The sequence below is a fragment of the Ctenopharyngodon idella genome, chromosome 4 (genome assembly GCF_019924925.1).
Source record: "Ctenopharyngodon idella isolate HZGC_01 chromosome 4, HZGC01, whole genome shotgun sequence".
NCBI classification, from domain to species: domain Eukaryota; kingdom Metazoa; phylum Chordata; class Actinopteri; order Cypriniformes; family Xenocyprididae; genus Ctenopharyngodon; species Ctenopharyngodon idella.
Genome location: NC_067223.1, coordinates 14,879,950 through 14,896,818, shown reverse-complemented (window position 1 = coordinate 14,896,818; position 16,869 = coordinate 14,879,950). Strand labels below are relative to the sequence as shown.

Genomic DNA, 16,869 nt, shown 5'->3' with positions numbered 1-16,869 from the left:
TAAATATTGCTTTGTTTTGTTTGTGCTCTCTCTCTTGAAATCATCAGAACTCAAATAGAAAGGATAGTTGTGCATAACTTTTGAAAACACAAAGATCTTTCACTCTTTTTTGAGTGAACAGGACAATAAGAAGCTCATATGAGCATAAATTTAGCCCGTTACTGTTTTAGCTGCTTGTGTGTATGTGTGCATACTGTGTGTGTGTGTTTCTGTGTGCATAAAGAGTCTTTTGTATGGAGCGAGTCGCAGGCGTTGTTGGCCCGCGGCGGATTTCTCCTACTTCATTAAAGCAGAACACATGTCTGTATGCATGACAATAAGCATTAGAGCATTCTGTACAGCCTTACAGTCACTGCAAGTGTGGATCTGTTTGATAAGCTCTTCACTGTTTCCTTACAAGGTGATTTCTGATAATGAGACTCCTGCTGCTTCAACATGTACAAGACACACACACACACACACATATGTATATATGTATTTTTTTTTCCAAAAAATCAATATATATGTTTGTGTATATAACACCTTTGCAACTAAACAGCAACATCCTGACAACCACTCACAACACCCTAGCATCTCATTTTTATCATCTAGTCTTCTGCATGCACCTGCAACTTTGAATTGAGAAAATAATTCATGCATTTTTAATAATGCAATAATGTACAACACAAAATCAAGGTTTCCTCTGGGTCTGGGAAGCACCTTCCTCGTCGGGCGTCTTTTTAAAGGCCTCATTTCCTGGCCTCTCCGTACACTCATGAATAAAAGATGCAGTCGTTAAACTTAGTTTAATAGTTTCAATAAAAGCTCCTTCCAGAGAGATAAGCTGTCACATTAACTTAATATTCATTTCCTAATGTGCCTCTCAGGGTTCCATGGTGAAATTAAATTTCAATTCGTATTTATTCTTTTCATGTCTTTATGAACTGTGTCACCCTGGTTGGGAAATATAGTTGGAATTAGATGGTAATGTTATATACTGAATTTTATTGCATTTGCATGAACTGAGAGGTGAGGGTGACAAATGAGCGCCAAAAACACAGCGCAGAAAGCCCACTATTTTAGTTTATAATACTAAAATAATAATTGTAAATAATTTTAAAATAAATTTAATACTTTTTAATATTTTGTTTAAATAAAATAAAAAATAAAAAAAATATATAAATGTATGTGTATATATATTTATATTTCTTATTTATATTAATGATTACAATGACTTTATTTTAATATTTAATTTTGCTATATATAGTTATATTTGCTATATATATATATATATATATATATATATATAATTTGTGAACATACACGTATGTGTGTGTGTAAATTAAAATGAAATATTAAATATAAATTGAAATTAAAATAAAAATAGTACAGTAATATTAATATAATATTTATATAATTAATAAAATTAGTACAAATAAATTAATATAATAATTCATTTTATTGTGTTTATAATATATGTAATAGTGTAAAATGTGTGTGTATATATATATATATATATATATATATACACACACACATTATATATATATATACACACACATATGTATACACACACACCCATACACACACGCACACACACTATATATATATATATATATATATATATATATATATATATATATATATATACATACACACACACTAAAACTCACTGTATAAATAAATCTAAATGGAAGAGAAAGTCACTGTAACTAATGGAATGTTTAAAGGATGTTTTGTATCAATTCTAGAATGTTCCAAATCCAGGAAGCAGTATTCTGTAGCATTCCCAGTTAGGAAAACCATAACAGAAGAGAGTAAGGGATCATCTTTAGTAAGTTTGATGTGCACTGTGACACTGGATCAGTCCGTATTGTTCTGTTTGCCCCGCATCCATCCATCCATCCATCCATCCGTGTGTGTGTGTGTGTGTGTGTGTGTGTTTTCAAATGAAAAGCTCTTTGTAGGCAGCTGAAGTGTGTGTGCATGTAAAAGTTGTTTTCAGCACAGAAACATGAATCCTTTAATAACTATATTCTGCTCGAGCTCTCAGGCTGGTAATTTGGTGGGTGTGGACGCCTCGCGACCTGCGCTGGCATTTCCCTACTTCACTGCTGTAGCAAAGATGACAGATGATCGGTTGTCATGGTAACTGTACCCCAATGTTTTTTGTTATTTCGGATGCAATAGGGAACCTCAGATACTGTTTTTGGAAGATAAGTGGATGTTAAAGTCACTTAGTGTGTTCTTTCTGGCATGAAACAGCAGTGTTGTTTTAGGGTGTGTTCAAATAAAATGAACTCTAGTGCGATTGCTCTGTGAGTGCGGTTCATTTGAATAAGTGTGAATGCTGCCATACGAACCCTAGTGCGCACCAAACAAGCGGACCGAGAATGCTGAAAAGACGGGTCTCGTTCTGCTTCCAAACGAACTCCACTGTTAGTTTTAGTTAATGATAATAACCCTGGCTCAGAGCTGCTCTTTTTCATGTGTTATGCTGATTTTAAACTCCAAAAGCTCCAAAAAATGACAAAAGGGCATTAGAAAAGTAGTTAATATGACTTTATATTAGAAGTACGCTATATTATATAAGATATCATATGACTTCAGAAGACTGTTAATATAGTGCACAGATTATATAGCCTTTTGTGGTGTTTCACTGTATAAATCACTTTCCAATTTTGTTGCATGTCTCTGTAATTACACTCTTAAAAAAAGTGTTTTTGCAGTGATGCCATAGAAGAGCCATTTATGGTTCCCTGAAGAACCTTTCAGTGAACCATTTATTTCTTAGTGTGAAGAACATTCTAAAAATCTAAAGAAACTTTTTCCACTATAAAGAACCTTTCTGTGGAATGTAAAGATTCCATGGATGTTCATGGAACCATAAAGAACCTTTATTGGCAAGAGTGTATTCCTTTATTATGAAACTGTCACTCAGTATTTCTCTGGTAAACCTCTAAATACAGGGTGTCAGAATTTAGCAATTGCCATGACAACAGTAACAGTGACGCACAACTAGGAGTTGCTCCACTGAGAGCCGGTCAGTACTTTAGTGTGCTGTTTTCAAACACACACACACACACACAGATCCTGGCTGGTTTATGCCTGGCGGCGCTGGTAACCAGCTAATGTGACAAAAGAAACTTTTTCCTTGTAACTGTATCAGATGTATCAGCCATTCTAGGCCAATGGAAGGGCTGTGTGTGTGTGTGTGTGTTCGGTCTCAGATAGTGTTACTGTCTCTAGGTGTGTCTGAAGATGTGTCTAAGTAGGGTGGTAGCTATAATGTTGTCCTGGTTTCCTCTTACTCTGCATGAGATCAGCAGCTAAAATAAGAAAATGATATAGACACACTGCCAATGTATAAAGAAAATGGCGAGTAATACAAACAAGCTCTGGTAACCCGAACATGATGTTACAGCTAACGGAACCTTCTCAGAACTTTCCAGTAACGTTAATAGAACGTTTGTTCAAAGTTGGTCTTTAATAAATGTCTTTAATAATAACATTAATTATATATTGTTCATGAACATTTTTTCTTGAAACATTTTTGCTGTTTGAAACATGCTACTTTTTTTAGAATGTTCAGAGAACATTCAAAAGTAACATTCTCATGTTTGCAGAATGATAAAATGGAATGTTCCTTTAATGTTTAAACATTTAAAAATGGAATTCAGAAGAACATTCAGAAGTCATGTTTTTTTTTTTTTTTTTTTACTTCGTAGGAATGTTCTCTTAAAAATGAAATAAAACATTCTCATAAACTTATCTGTTTGTGTTTTAGAGGGGAGCGATCTGCAAGTGTGTGTGTTTGGAACAACATGAGGGTGAGTAATAATGGCTTAATTAACCCAATATTCTTAAAACATTTGATACCAAAGCTACAGTATGGAAGCTTGTTTCCGCCACTAAATAAAAAAATAAAAAAAGGTTTTCTCTCACAATTTATGTGAGATAAATATTTGTGACTTTTTTTCTCAGTATAGCGAGATTTAAACTCGCAATTCTGAGTTATAAAGTCAGGATTGCATGATATAAACTCGCAATTGTGTCTTATTTTTCTCAGAATTGTGTTTATATCTATACTCTATAACATGCAATTGCGAGTTATAAAGTCAGAATTGTGAGTTATAAAGTCAGGATTGCGGGATATAAAGTCAGAATTGCGAGTTATAAAGTCAGAATTGGGAGTTATAAAGTCAGAATTGCGGGATATAAAGTCAGAATTGAGTGATATAAAGTCAGAATTGCGAGATATAAAGTCAGAATTGCGAGATATAAAGTCAGAATTGAGTGATATAAAGTCAGAATTGCGGGATATAAAGTCAGAATTGTGAGATATAAAGTCAGAATTGCGAGATATAAAGTCAGAATTGCGGGATATAAAGTCAGAATTGAGTGATATAAAGACAGAATTGCGAGTTATAAAGTCAGAATTGAGTGATATAAAGTCAGAATTGAGTGATATAAAGTCAGAATTGCGAGTTATAAAGTCAGAATTGCGGGATATAAAGTCAGAATTGAGTGATATAAAGTCAGAATTGCGAGTTATAAAGTCAGAATTGAGTGATATAAAGTCAGAATTGCGAGTTATAAAGTCAGAATTGGGAGTTATAAAGTCAGAATTGCGGGATATAAAGTCAGAATTGCAAGATATAAAGTCAGAATTGAGTGATATAAAGTCAGAATTGCAAGTTATAAAGTCAGAATTGCGAGTTATAAAGTCAGAATTGAGTGATATAAAGTCGGAATTGCGAGTTATAAAGTCAGAATTGAGCGATATAAAGTCAGAATTGCGGGATATAAAGTCAGAATTGCAAGATATAAAGTCAGAATTGCGAGTTATAAAGTCAGAATTGCGAGTTATAAAGTCAGAATTGCGTGATATAAAGTCAGAATTGCGAGTTATAAAGTCAGAATTGCGAGATATAAAGTCAGAATTGCGAGTTATAAAGTCAGAATTGCGTGATATAAAGTCAGAATTGTGAGATATAAAGTCAGAATTGCGAGTTATAAAGTCAGAATTGCGTGATATAAAGTCAGAATTGCGCGATATAAAGTCAGAATTGCGGGATATAAAGTCAGAATTGCGGGATATAAAGTCAGAATTGCGAGTTATAAAGTCAGAATTGCGAGTTATAAAGTCAGAATTGCGTGATATAAAGTCAGAATTGCGAGTTATAAAGTCAGAATTGCGAGATATAAAGTCAGAATTGCGAATTATAAAGTCAGAATTGCTAGATATAAAGTCAGAATTGCGAGTTATAAAGTCAGAATTGCGCAATATAAAGTCAGAATTGCGGGATATTAAGTCAGAATTGCAAGATATAAAGTCAGAATTGCGAGTTATAAAGTCAGAATTGCGAGTTATAAAGTCAGGATTGCGGGATATAAAGTCAGAATTGCGCGATATAAAGTCAGAATTGCGAGTTATAAAGTCAGAATTGCGAGTTATAAAGTCAGAATTGCGCGATATAAAGTCAGAATTGCGGGATATAAAGTCAGAATTGCGAGTTATAAAGTCAGAATTGCGCGATATAAAGTCAGAATTGCGGGATATAAAGTCAGAATTGCGAGTTATAAAGTCAGAATTGCGCGATATAAAGTCAGAATTGCGCGATATAAAGTCAGAATTGCGAGTTATAAAGTCAGAATTGCGTGATATAAAGTCAGAATTGTGAGTTATAAAGTCAGAATTGCGAGATATAAAGTCAGAATTGCGAATTATAAAGTCAGAATTGCTAGATATAAAGTCAGAATTGCGAGTTATAAAGTCAGAATTGCGAGATATAAAGTCAGAATTGCGGGATAAAATGTCGCAATTACCTTTTTTATTTTTTTTTCGTGGCCAAATCAAGCTTCCATACTATTGTGCACATTGACAACAGTCAACTCTGTTAATTAGTCACAGAAAAGTAGCAGCCCACTGGGACCACAAGTGTTGTATAATGACTCTGGTATGATCTTTGCCTTAATTACATGCATAATAATATAATAATTAATTACATATATAGGTCTTATTTCAGCAGGTTCACCTATATCCAGACACACAATAGAATCTTGTACTATCTTACACAATCTCTAATGGTAGTTTTTGATTCAGAAGCTCCTGGCAAGTGGTTAGAATGAATCAGGCTGAAGTCTTTTGTACCAGTTTTCTCCCGCTATATCATCAATATCCAGGAAGTTGTCACTACTAATTAAACCTCCTTTCCCTGAGGGTCTTAATAGTTTGACTTGGCATTTCCTCTCGCAACCACAAAAAAGACAGCTCTGCTAGAGAGTTTCTTCATTTATGGACATAAAGAATCTGTCTTTGTTATTGAGACTTCCGCTTCTGAACATAATTTGATCGTGCCAAGTGTTAGCCGTGCTTCTTTAATTGTGGCCCGGAGCTTTTCCCTCCTTCGAGTCGTGAATGATAAAAGCGTTTGATGTTATTAATTCATAACAGGGATGTGATCTTTCATCCGGCCCCATGGAGGAAATGAGTTCTGATGATAAAAGTTCTATTTGGAGGAAATGTTTCTGGAGCAGGCGAGTTCTTTCTAAAGCGTCTCATGGCATGAATTATGCACTAAGACCCTTGATCAGCTTTTGCATCTGAACTGGACTGCTTTTTAATAGCCAAAGCAAATGAAGACAGATCACAGCTCGGTATATAGATACAGCCAAGAACATATTGTTCATCGTACTGACTCTGTGAATTATGTTGTTTTTGTGATGATGTAAAAGCATATTAATTCCTCTATAGAGCTGAAAAAAATGTTTTCCTGAAGAACTTTAAAGATATGTAATGTACATGTGGTAATACATTACAAATGTGTTGTTTTTGTGCTTATAGTCAATATCAGCTTTAAATCTATTGCTGAGAAAATATATATTTTTAGAAAATGAAAATAAAATTATATAAGAACTTCACAGATATGTAGTGAAATGTTAATTTTTTTTAAATATTAAATATTTTAATAATATTTAAATAACTAAAGTAAAAAATTCAATTAATTTATTCTATAGAGAATTTTTTGCTACTTTTTTTTTTACTGAAGAACTTCACAGATATGTAGTGAAATGTTATTTAAATAAATGTTAACTATTATTTAAACAATAAATATTTTAATAATAATATTAAAATAAATAACTACAATAAAAATCCAATTAGTTTATTATATAGAGAATCTTTTATTATTTTTTTTTACTGAAGAACTATACAGATATGTAGTGAAATGTAATTAATATTTAAATACATTTTAAATCTTATTTAAATATTAAATAGTTTAATAATAATATTTAAATAAGTAAAAATCCCATTAATTTATTCTATGGAGAAAATTTTTTTTTATTACATTTTTTACTGAAGAACTTCACAGATATGTAGTGAAATGTTAATAATATTTAAATAAATATTTAAGTATTATTTAAGTATTAAATATTTTAATAATATTTAAATAAAGTAAAAATCCCATTAATTTATTCAATAGAGATTTTTTTATTAAATTTTTTTTACTGAAGAACTTTACAGATATGCATGGTAATAAATTTAAATAATTTAAATATAATTTTACCAAAATTACCATTTTTAACAAAATTATAAATGATAAATTCTTTAAAAAAATGTTAAGGAATATTTTATGTAAAATGTGTTTATTAAAATATATAAACGGGTGGCAATAAATTTAAAATATATTGTTATTATGATTGCTTAATAGGAATAGAAGCAATGCTGATGAATGTACTATCTTTTGCTGAGCATTCCAGCAATTAATCCTTTTAGCCAATCAGAACATCTGTCCCTGAGAATCGGACATGTTTTAGGTACTAATCCAATCAGTCAGTTGGGATCCTGATGTATTTCTTCTGTAAATAGAAAATAGAATTAGTCAGGTAGATTGATATGAAGCTTAATCTAATAGGAAGTACTGCAATGGAAAACTTTTCCTCGGACTGCATTACAATGATGCTAGTGTGGTTACTAGGGTGGTTGCTAGGTGGTTGTTAGAGTATTTTGGGTGATTTGGCATTGTTATAATATAAGTGATGTGCAATAAACAGGTGGCACTTCATAAAACTGTGACATTTATCATCTTACGTGTCTCATAAAGCTCTTCTGTGAATGCAGCTAATCAATGTAAGTATTGTCTCTGGAGATCCGAAAACTAGAGGACGTTTGACTAAATCCGCGGTCTCTGGAGCTCGTAAAGAGAAGCTTTCTACAAAATCCTTGATTAGTATTCAATGTCTCTCTTCCCACAGGGCCATTACTTTACCTCCGCACAGATGCGCCTGGATTTAAACACTGTTCAGTGTCTCTAAACCCTCCGCTGGCTGCAGGACCGAGATATTACAGCCCATACCTGCAGCCATCTGGAAAATAAAAACACAATCCATAAGTTTTCCAGAGCTATTCAATTAACTGAAAAACCTTATGTGATTACATTTAATTTTCAATAACGCTCTGAAGAATTAGAGGGCTTTGCCGCCGTGCTTTGGTGTTCATTAGCGGTAATCCGCGGCGATCAGGTGTGTTCTGGAGAGATAGTGTGCACTGCTGGGAGTTTTCCGGATCTTTGTTTCGGCCCACTAGGCGCCGGAATACGGGATTCAGCAAGCGCAGTCGCAGCTCATGCGGTTACCATGGAAATCTGCACACTCTGGGGTTTAGCCACAGCCCTGTTTTATTAAATGCTTGAGAACACGTGGTCGTGGTCCATGATAAAGTGTGTTAAAATGGCAGTTTAGTGCAGATGAATGTGTAAACAGACCTCAGAGCTCCCCGCTGAACACCAGGATCATGGTTGCTCTGCATAAACACGTTTGTTTGTATGTCTGTTTATCACAGGAGTCAGACTTTGCTATTGTTTGCTCTGCTCTCACAATGTTCGGTTATTTTTGTTGAAGCTGAAGTGGAAACGCATGAAACTCTTATTATTGCTCATATTTAGGGTTGATTATTTGAACAAACCCCAAACACTCCCATCCTACAACAGTCCGTCCACAGTGTGTGTGTATATATATATATATATATATATAAATGAATTAAAATAAATGTATTATATAAATATTTAGTTTGCAAACTCTTTATTGAAGTTTTTAATTTCTGAGTGATCTGACTATTTAATCTGACATGTTTTCATCTGGCAGGCCATAAAAGCAGACAAATACGCATTTCTACAATGCTGAGCGAATACGTTTTTTTCCCTCATTTCTGCAAACCTCACAAACTACACTAAAATTAGTATTCACAACTTTAGTTATGCACATATTCAAATATGCACATACATCATCAATATGAGATTGCGCCTTTTATGTAATGGACTCTTTTTGAGGAGACAAGCATTTGATATTCAAAGTCTGTTTACAGTCTCTCTGGTGGGAGGAACTGCAGAGAGAGTGGGTAAATACATTTTGCCCACTGCTGTGTTGTAAAACACCATGAATTAAACATTCAAGGCATTCTAAGAGATCGGAGATCAGTGAATTCGGTGTGAGGACTCATTACTGACTCTGACTGCAAGTTTAAGATGTAAGTGGGACAGCGAGGCAATATATTTAAGTAGAAAGGGCAATGTTTTAATTCAGTCATTCATTAAAAATTCTTTTTTTTATTATTTTGTCATGCAGGTGGAAAAGTGAGACTCAAAACTATCAATATTGGTGTAAAATTCATGTGCAGACATGAATACACAAGCAGCCTCAGCCGTTGATATGTTTTACCTGTTTCACAGGCCTCGCAACGGAAGGGTCTCCGCTTGGGCTCGAAAAAGAGGCCATCGCCGCCATCACGCCGCACACACCAGGGTCGGAAATTAACTGCCACCTATTGGCGGTTTTAGTTTCATATTTAAAAGTATTTCATTGTAATGGGGACCTATTATGCCCCTTTCACAAGATGTAATATAGAGAACGTGTCTGTGTCCCCAGAACGTGTCTGTGAAGTTTCAGCTCAAAATACCCCACAGATCATTTATTATAGCTTGTCAAATTTAACCCTATTCGGGTTTGAGCAAAAACATGCTGTTTAAATGCAATTGAGCTGCTGCTCCCGGCCCCCTTTCCAGAAGAGGGCGGAGCTTTAACAGCTCGTGCTTCGGTTGCTCAACAACAACAAAGCTGGAAAATCTCACGCAGACAAAATGAGGATTGTCAGTAACGGTGTTCAGCCTTACATTGTTCAAACCGGAGTCGACACTGATGGAGAGACTCAGGAAGAAGTTACAACTTTTAGAATGAAACTGGACGTTTATGAATGGTTAGTGGATAAATTTATGTAGTTGCTGTGGAGTTGATACAACTCATCGACTAGTATGTGCCGTCATGTTATTCTTTTGTGCAAATCCAGCGTTGAATTGACCCTCGTTTGTGAAGCAGTCAAGAGTAAAATGACGGCATGACAACAACACTCTACTACAACAACTCTTCCTCTTCTCTAAAGCAGCCCAACATGGCCTCACCCCCTTTTTTGCGTGTTCTCTGGGGCAGGGTTTATGTAAATTTTTGGGTTAGTGATGTCACCAACCTGTTTGTTGTAGTCTTTAAAAAGCGATTTCTGTAAAAGAAAATATCTCCCTTTGCATTGAACTTTGAGTATTGTAACTTTGCAGATGTTTTTATGCTCTAACAGCAACATTACACACTAACTAATGTTAAAAAAGTGAAATCATAATCAAGGACCCATTTAAAAAGATGGTGACAAAAATTGAATGCTGTTTTTGTTTTCGGTCGTGATTGTAATAAATGTTCTGGTTAAAGAGACAGAATGCGTGGATAGTGGTAGATAGAGTGCATTTTTAATTAGACTATTAAGAGTGAAATATGAGATAACAATGTTAAATATAAAAGAAATAATAAAGTAATTGCAGTCGCATTGCATACAATGCTTTTTTCTCATTGGGGGGTCCTCCGACTGTTCCTTTGAAACGGGCCTTTGATGTTGGCACATTGGATGCACAGCAGCCTGCAGTCCTGCATGATTTGCATCCAAACCCGTAACGCCTGGTGTCACACACTGGCGGCAAACACAACACGATTGATGCCGTTTTACAAACTCACTAAATTAATTGATCGTTCAGCCCGTGAATCTCACTTCATTCATACTGATGATGTCTGAACGCGTGTCCTCTTAAACTGCTCGCAGGGAAAATCTGAATACCGTAAGCGTGATTTATCCACGGCTCAGTGCGCGGAGTCCGTATGTGACAGAGAGAAGAAGGTGATTTATAGAGCCGTTTGTTATTCAGAGTCTGGCCTTTGCTGCTTATTACTTGTTTAAACAGAATGTGTGACAGTGTGCAATCTAATGAGAAGAGTGGGAGAAGCTCACAAAAACATGTTTTGTATTTTAAATGTATTTTTAAAGTGGTATTATTTATCATTCAGTTTACTTTATAAATACATTTTATATAAAATGATGGTTATTTTAGGACTTTTAGGATATTTTGCATGTATTTTCGCATTGTATCACATAAAAATAGTTTTAAAATTTAGATCAGCATAAATTAAAGGCCTTTTTTCAAATATTGCCAGGATTTATACATTCAAAAAATATTTACATATATTTAAAAGTTTAATTTTCCATTTTAATAATAAACTTTATTTTGCATTATTCTAATGGGAATTTGGTAGGGGGCTAAAAATATACTTAATAGTAATGAAATTAAAGTTGCAATGCAAAAATAATAATTATTATCTAAATTTTCTTTATGCAAAATATGGTTTCTTGTATATTCATTTTGTTTTTGGTTTGAAATATGATCTGAACAAGTTCTTAGACTGAAAAAGATCAGTGATGGATCTTAAAAATAAATGTAGCAGCGACAGAACAAGGTCAGTGAAAGTGGAGCGGCGGTCCTGAGGATTTTGAACACTCTTAAATCATTTATTGCTCTGACAGAGCGCTCTGTTTTCTTCTGCTTTTCCAGTGTGTCATCTCTTCCAGAGTTTTCTTATCCCTCACATCCGTGCATGTGCCGAGTGTTGCCACGGAAACCCACAGTGAACGGTGCGAAGCTGCTACCTCATTTCCTGCCATGTAGAAGACTGGCAGCTCAGAGCTGGTACTGCCCGCTGTGCCAACATTGTTACTAGTCGTGTGTGTCTCAATCTGTCTCTTATTTTCTTTCTTTGTTTCCCTGTCCTGATGTTTCTTTTGTCAGCCTCTTTTTCATTGTTCTACGAATGATTCACATTTAATTTCTTCTCGCTTTTCATAGAGGATCTTTTTTGTTATCATCCAAATCATTTTATTCATTTAGCAACCACTCAGAATTTTGCTTAGCAAAATGAGTCATATCTAGAGATCAGAATACCATAGAATAAAATATATCTGATCTATCTATGATATTTCTGTTTTGACAGTAAGAGAACACCTAGCAAACACATAGCAATGCTCTGGCAACCTCCAACAACACCCAAGCATCATGCTGGTGAGTTTTGTACATCTGGTTTTCATGATGTGTGTTACCATGATTTTACTATGGTAACATCACTGCAGAAATATTTTAGTCTCAGTTTGCGCAGTTTTTTGCAATGATTTACAGGGCATTTCAAGTGTTTGTCACTGCATGTGTATTTATTATGGGTGTTACGATACACTTAGCTAATGGGACAATACACAATATTGGGTTCACGAGAATGAGACAAGACAATATTTTTAAGAAACACTATATTTAAGAAATCTTCAAGGATGAAATATGACTGGAAAAATAGTCTTTTATTCGACTGACAGTATTTTGAGGATTAATCGAGTAACCAGATTAATTTTTTTGTGGTAATAAAAACAGACCCAAGCGAACATTGCCTTCAAAATGACTCATATATATTATATATACATATATAATAACAATGAGGCAAAAGTAATTGGTTCAAATAAAGTATCAAAATCAAGTAATCAAGTGGTTTTATAGAACAACACTATTAAAATACATAATGTAATATAATAACATAAACAATCAGCTTTATGTACATTATGTATTATAACAAATGCCTGCAGAGGGCACTAAAGATCGTTAAAAAAGATCACTAAACGACATTTAATTCAAATGTTAAATTAATCTTTAACATTTACGATAGAAATGCTACAGCCACTGTAATTTTTTTGAACAAGAACATGTGGACATCAAAACATGCAAACTCACACCGAGGGTTTAAATTTTATTTTAAAATCGGGATGAGCAACAGTTTACATATTTAGAAACATTCTGATGTATTCTCCTGTCCTAGTGAAGGTTTATAAATGATAGCATTATGATTTTTAAACTGTTTTAATATATTGTGAAGCCTTAGAAAACAATCTAGTAATACGGCTCATGTATTCTTGTATGTGGAATGCGCCACTTCCTGTTAAATTGCAATCAAGGATTTTTTAAAATCGAGCACTTGAGTTTAATCGAGGAATCGCGACAGCCCTACACTAATCATTTTGTAATGAATGTCATTTCAGTTCTACTTTCTGAGTGTGAATTATCATATGCATATCGTCACGTTTTAATATTGTGAGATCTCGTCATACCCCTAGTATTTATGTGTGTGTTGACATCAGCTATACAGCCGGGTGGTCGATCGTTGGTTCCCACAGGTCTAGAGTCTCAGCAGTCAGCAAAGGGTGTGTAATATAAACCTCAAGTCAGGACAGAACAAATGGTTTGTCCTCCATATAGAGACCAAATGAACTTCCTAATGGTGTTCTGCTCTCACTCGAGTCGCTTTGAAATGTGGAGAGACTCTGTCTTTGTCTTGAGTACAGATGCAGTATAGATCCATTGAAACTGATACAGACAAACCTTTAAAACAAGATCTTTTAAAGAGAGATGGAGGAAATCCAGCCTTCACTCTTTATAAAGCTTCTTTAGCGGCTCTTTTTTAGCACATTAAGTTCGGTGAAGAACCATATTACATGAAACTTGCTCCAGAACAGCGAAATCCTTAAGGGGACTTATTATGCCCCTTTTTACAATATTTAAAATAAATCTCTGATGTCCCCAGAGTGTGTATATGAAGTTTTAGCTCAAAATACCCTACAGATCATTTTTATAGCATGTTAAAATTGCCACTTTTGGGGGGTGAGCAAAAATGCGGCGTTTTTGAGTGTACCTTTAAATGCAAATGAGCTGCTGCTCCCGGCCCACTTTCATAAAGAGGGCGGAGCTTCAAGAGCTCAAGCTCCGGCATACTGACAACAACAAAACAGGACAATCTTACGCACTGAAAATGTCAGAAACTGTCTGTAGAAGTGTTCAGCCTTATATGTTTCAGAATCAACCTTTGTGAAAATACAGTGTTAAAAAGACCCTCGTTTGTGAACAGTCTGGTGCAAAATGATTGGCGCAAACGTACAAGACTTTACACATTTTCTTAGAGAAAAAACGTGCTGTTTTTGTGTGTGTCCCTTTAAATGCAAATGAGCTGCTGCCCCCGGTCCTCTTTCAAGAAGAGGGCGGAGCTTCAAGAGCTCATGCTCCAGCATAGCGACAACAACAAAACAGGACAATCTCACGCACTGAAAATGTCAGAAACTGTCTGTAGAAGTGTTCAGCCTTATATGTTTCAGAATCAACCTTTGTGAAAATACAGTGTTAAAAAGACCCTCGTTTGTGAAGCAGTCCGGCGCAAAAATGATTGGTGCAAACGTAGAAGACTTTGGTGATTTTCATCGGGTAATTTCCTTTTGAAAATGAAATTTAACCTTGATGTCCTCAGTGACTCAGATGGGGGGAATCTATGGGCTGTATCTATGCTAATAGGTCACCGGCTGTGGGCGGGGCTTCTCCCTATAATGACGTCATGATAGAGGAGAATCTGAATCAGCTCGTTTGAAGAGACTGCTTTTGATTTATGGGAATTATAAAAAAATAAGTGAGTGGATTTTTTCCTTTATAGGCTGGTTGTTTACACACACTGCGGACACACATCATTGTTCAAACGCCTTATAAAAGTGAATTTTGCATAATAGGTCCCCTTTAATAGTTTGGTTTATTTACATGAAACTGTTTGAACTGATTAGATTCAAGGGTGAACTTGAAAGAAACTGATTGTTGAGATGGCAGATGTCTTTTAGTCGTAAAGCACAGATGATGCACGACGGAGGGTTTGTTGAACGAAAGGTTGCGAGGAAGGACATTTGTGTCAGCGCTTGAAGCGATGGTGCAGTGTGAACGTATGCAGAGCGACAGAGCTTTAAGTCAAGCCTACAGACACACACGAGCATCTGTCATGAACACACACTGCTGCAGGGAAGGACACGACGCAGGGCCAGAATACAGAGAGATAAACACAGAGAGTGTCCAGTCGAGAAATAGATCAAGTTTGTTTATCTGATCTAGATGTTTTTTCCTCACTTGGTGACACATGGGATATTTCTCATATTAAATTACCGAAATGAAAATATATAGAAGAAAATCTTAATGTGTCTTGATGTTTTTGTGACAGGTTCAGTTCCACTGAGAGCCAGACACGGACTCGTATTCATATAGAAATACAAATTCCAAAAATATATTCGAATATATGTCTGTAAAATTAATACTTGTAAAATAAATGAAATAAAATGATATTATATAAAAAATAAATTATTAATATATACATACATAATATATACATGTATGTTCAGGGTTTCTGCAGGTCTTAAAGAGGTCTTAAAAAGTCTTAATTTTGCCCTTACACAAATTAAGGCCTTAAAAAGATCTTAAATCAGAGCAAAAAATCATAAATTCATAAAGTTATGATATTAAATGTTGCATGCATTGCAAAAAAATGATATATTCCTTAATAATTGTTATTTTTGACATTTTGTCATTTTACATTTAGAGAACAAATTGACGTATAGTATTCCCTTTAATTTATTTCTTAAATTTTATTTACTTGGTCTTTAAAAGGTCTTGAAAAAGTCTTAAAATTTCCCTTCATAAATTAACCTGCAGAAACCCTGATATACTGTATATATATTTCAAATAAAATATAAAATAAATTATATAAAAATAATTAATATACTGGTGTATAAATAATTTGTTGTCTATGTTATATAAATAGTAACTGAAAATAAAATTAACAAAAATACATTATATCAATAAATAAATAAATAACACATACAAATATATCGTTTTCAAATAAAATATTAAATTATATAAAAATAATGTATGCAGGTGTATAAATGTTTGCTTTCTCTGTTATATAAATAGTAATCAATAATAAATTAATAATATATATATAAAAATAATATATTAAAAATAAAGTAAAATTTAATTATCAATAATACATAAATAATATATACAGATGTGTGTTTTAAATAAATTTTAATTATAATTTAATTATTATACATAATAATATTTGTTATTAATTATTTTAAGCAGAAATTGAGAGATGCAGCAGATAAATAGTGTTTGATGCATGAAATGTTGTGCATAGTTAAACCTGAGCACATTTGTGCACTATAAAGGGAGTGTTCTTGCTCGTCATGTTGCTTACAAATGGTTTGAGGCCGCAGTACTGAGCTTGTGTTCGTGTGTGACTCATCGTGTGTGTGTGTGTGTGTGTGTGTGTGTGTGTGTGTGTGTGTGGGGACAGTAAATAGCCTGTCGTTAATAGCCCGGTGGGAACGGAGGAAGTTCACAGTCATTAACGCCCTTCATGACAACACAGAGTGGCTTAATTACTTAATTGGGACTGAACCCGTGGTTAAGTGGCTATCTAATTGCAGAGTGGAGAGTTTAATACGTGTTCTGCTGCAGTGTGTTTCATTCTGAAGTGCCTGTGAGTTTTGGAGGATCTCAGAGAAGATTTTTTTTCTTCTTCTTCTAGTGTTTTCAGGGAATTTGTCATAAAATACAAGCTTATGCTGCATATTAAAGATGTGTGTGCGTGATAAAGATCACTCAGATTGAAATGTAGTGAAGGCAG

At 34.3% G+C, this 16,869-nt stretch overlaps 1 long non-coding RNA gene across 2 annotated transcripts in view; it reads left to right on the top strand.

The window, feature by feature from the left end:
• Positions 1 to 16,869, top strand: part of LOC127511550 (uncharacterized) — a 49,421-nt gene that overhangs the window by 19,293 nt on the left and 13,259 nt on the right. For both annotated transcript variants that reach the window (XR_007930062.1, XR_007930061.1), the window contains exons 6-8: positions 3,767 to 3,809; positions 11,901 to 12,035; positions 12,337 to 12,404. This is a non-coding gene — a long non-coding RNA (uncharacterized LOC127511550). The remainder of the gene's footprint in view (positions 1 to 3,766; positions 3,810 to 11,900; positions 12,036 to 12,336; positions 12,405 to 16,869) is intronic.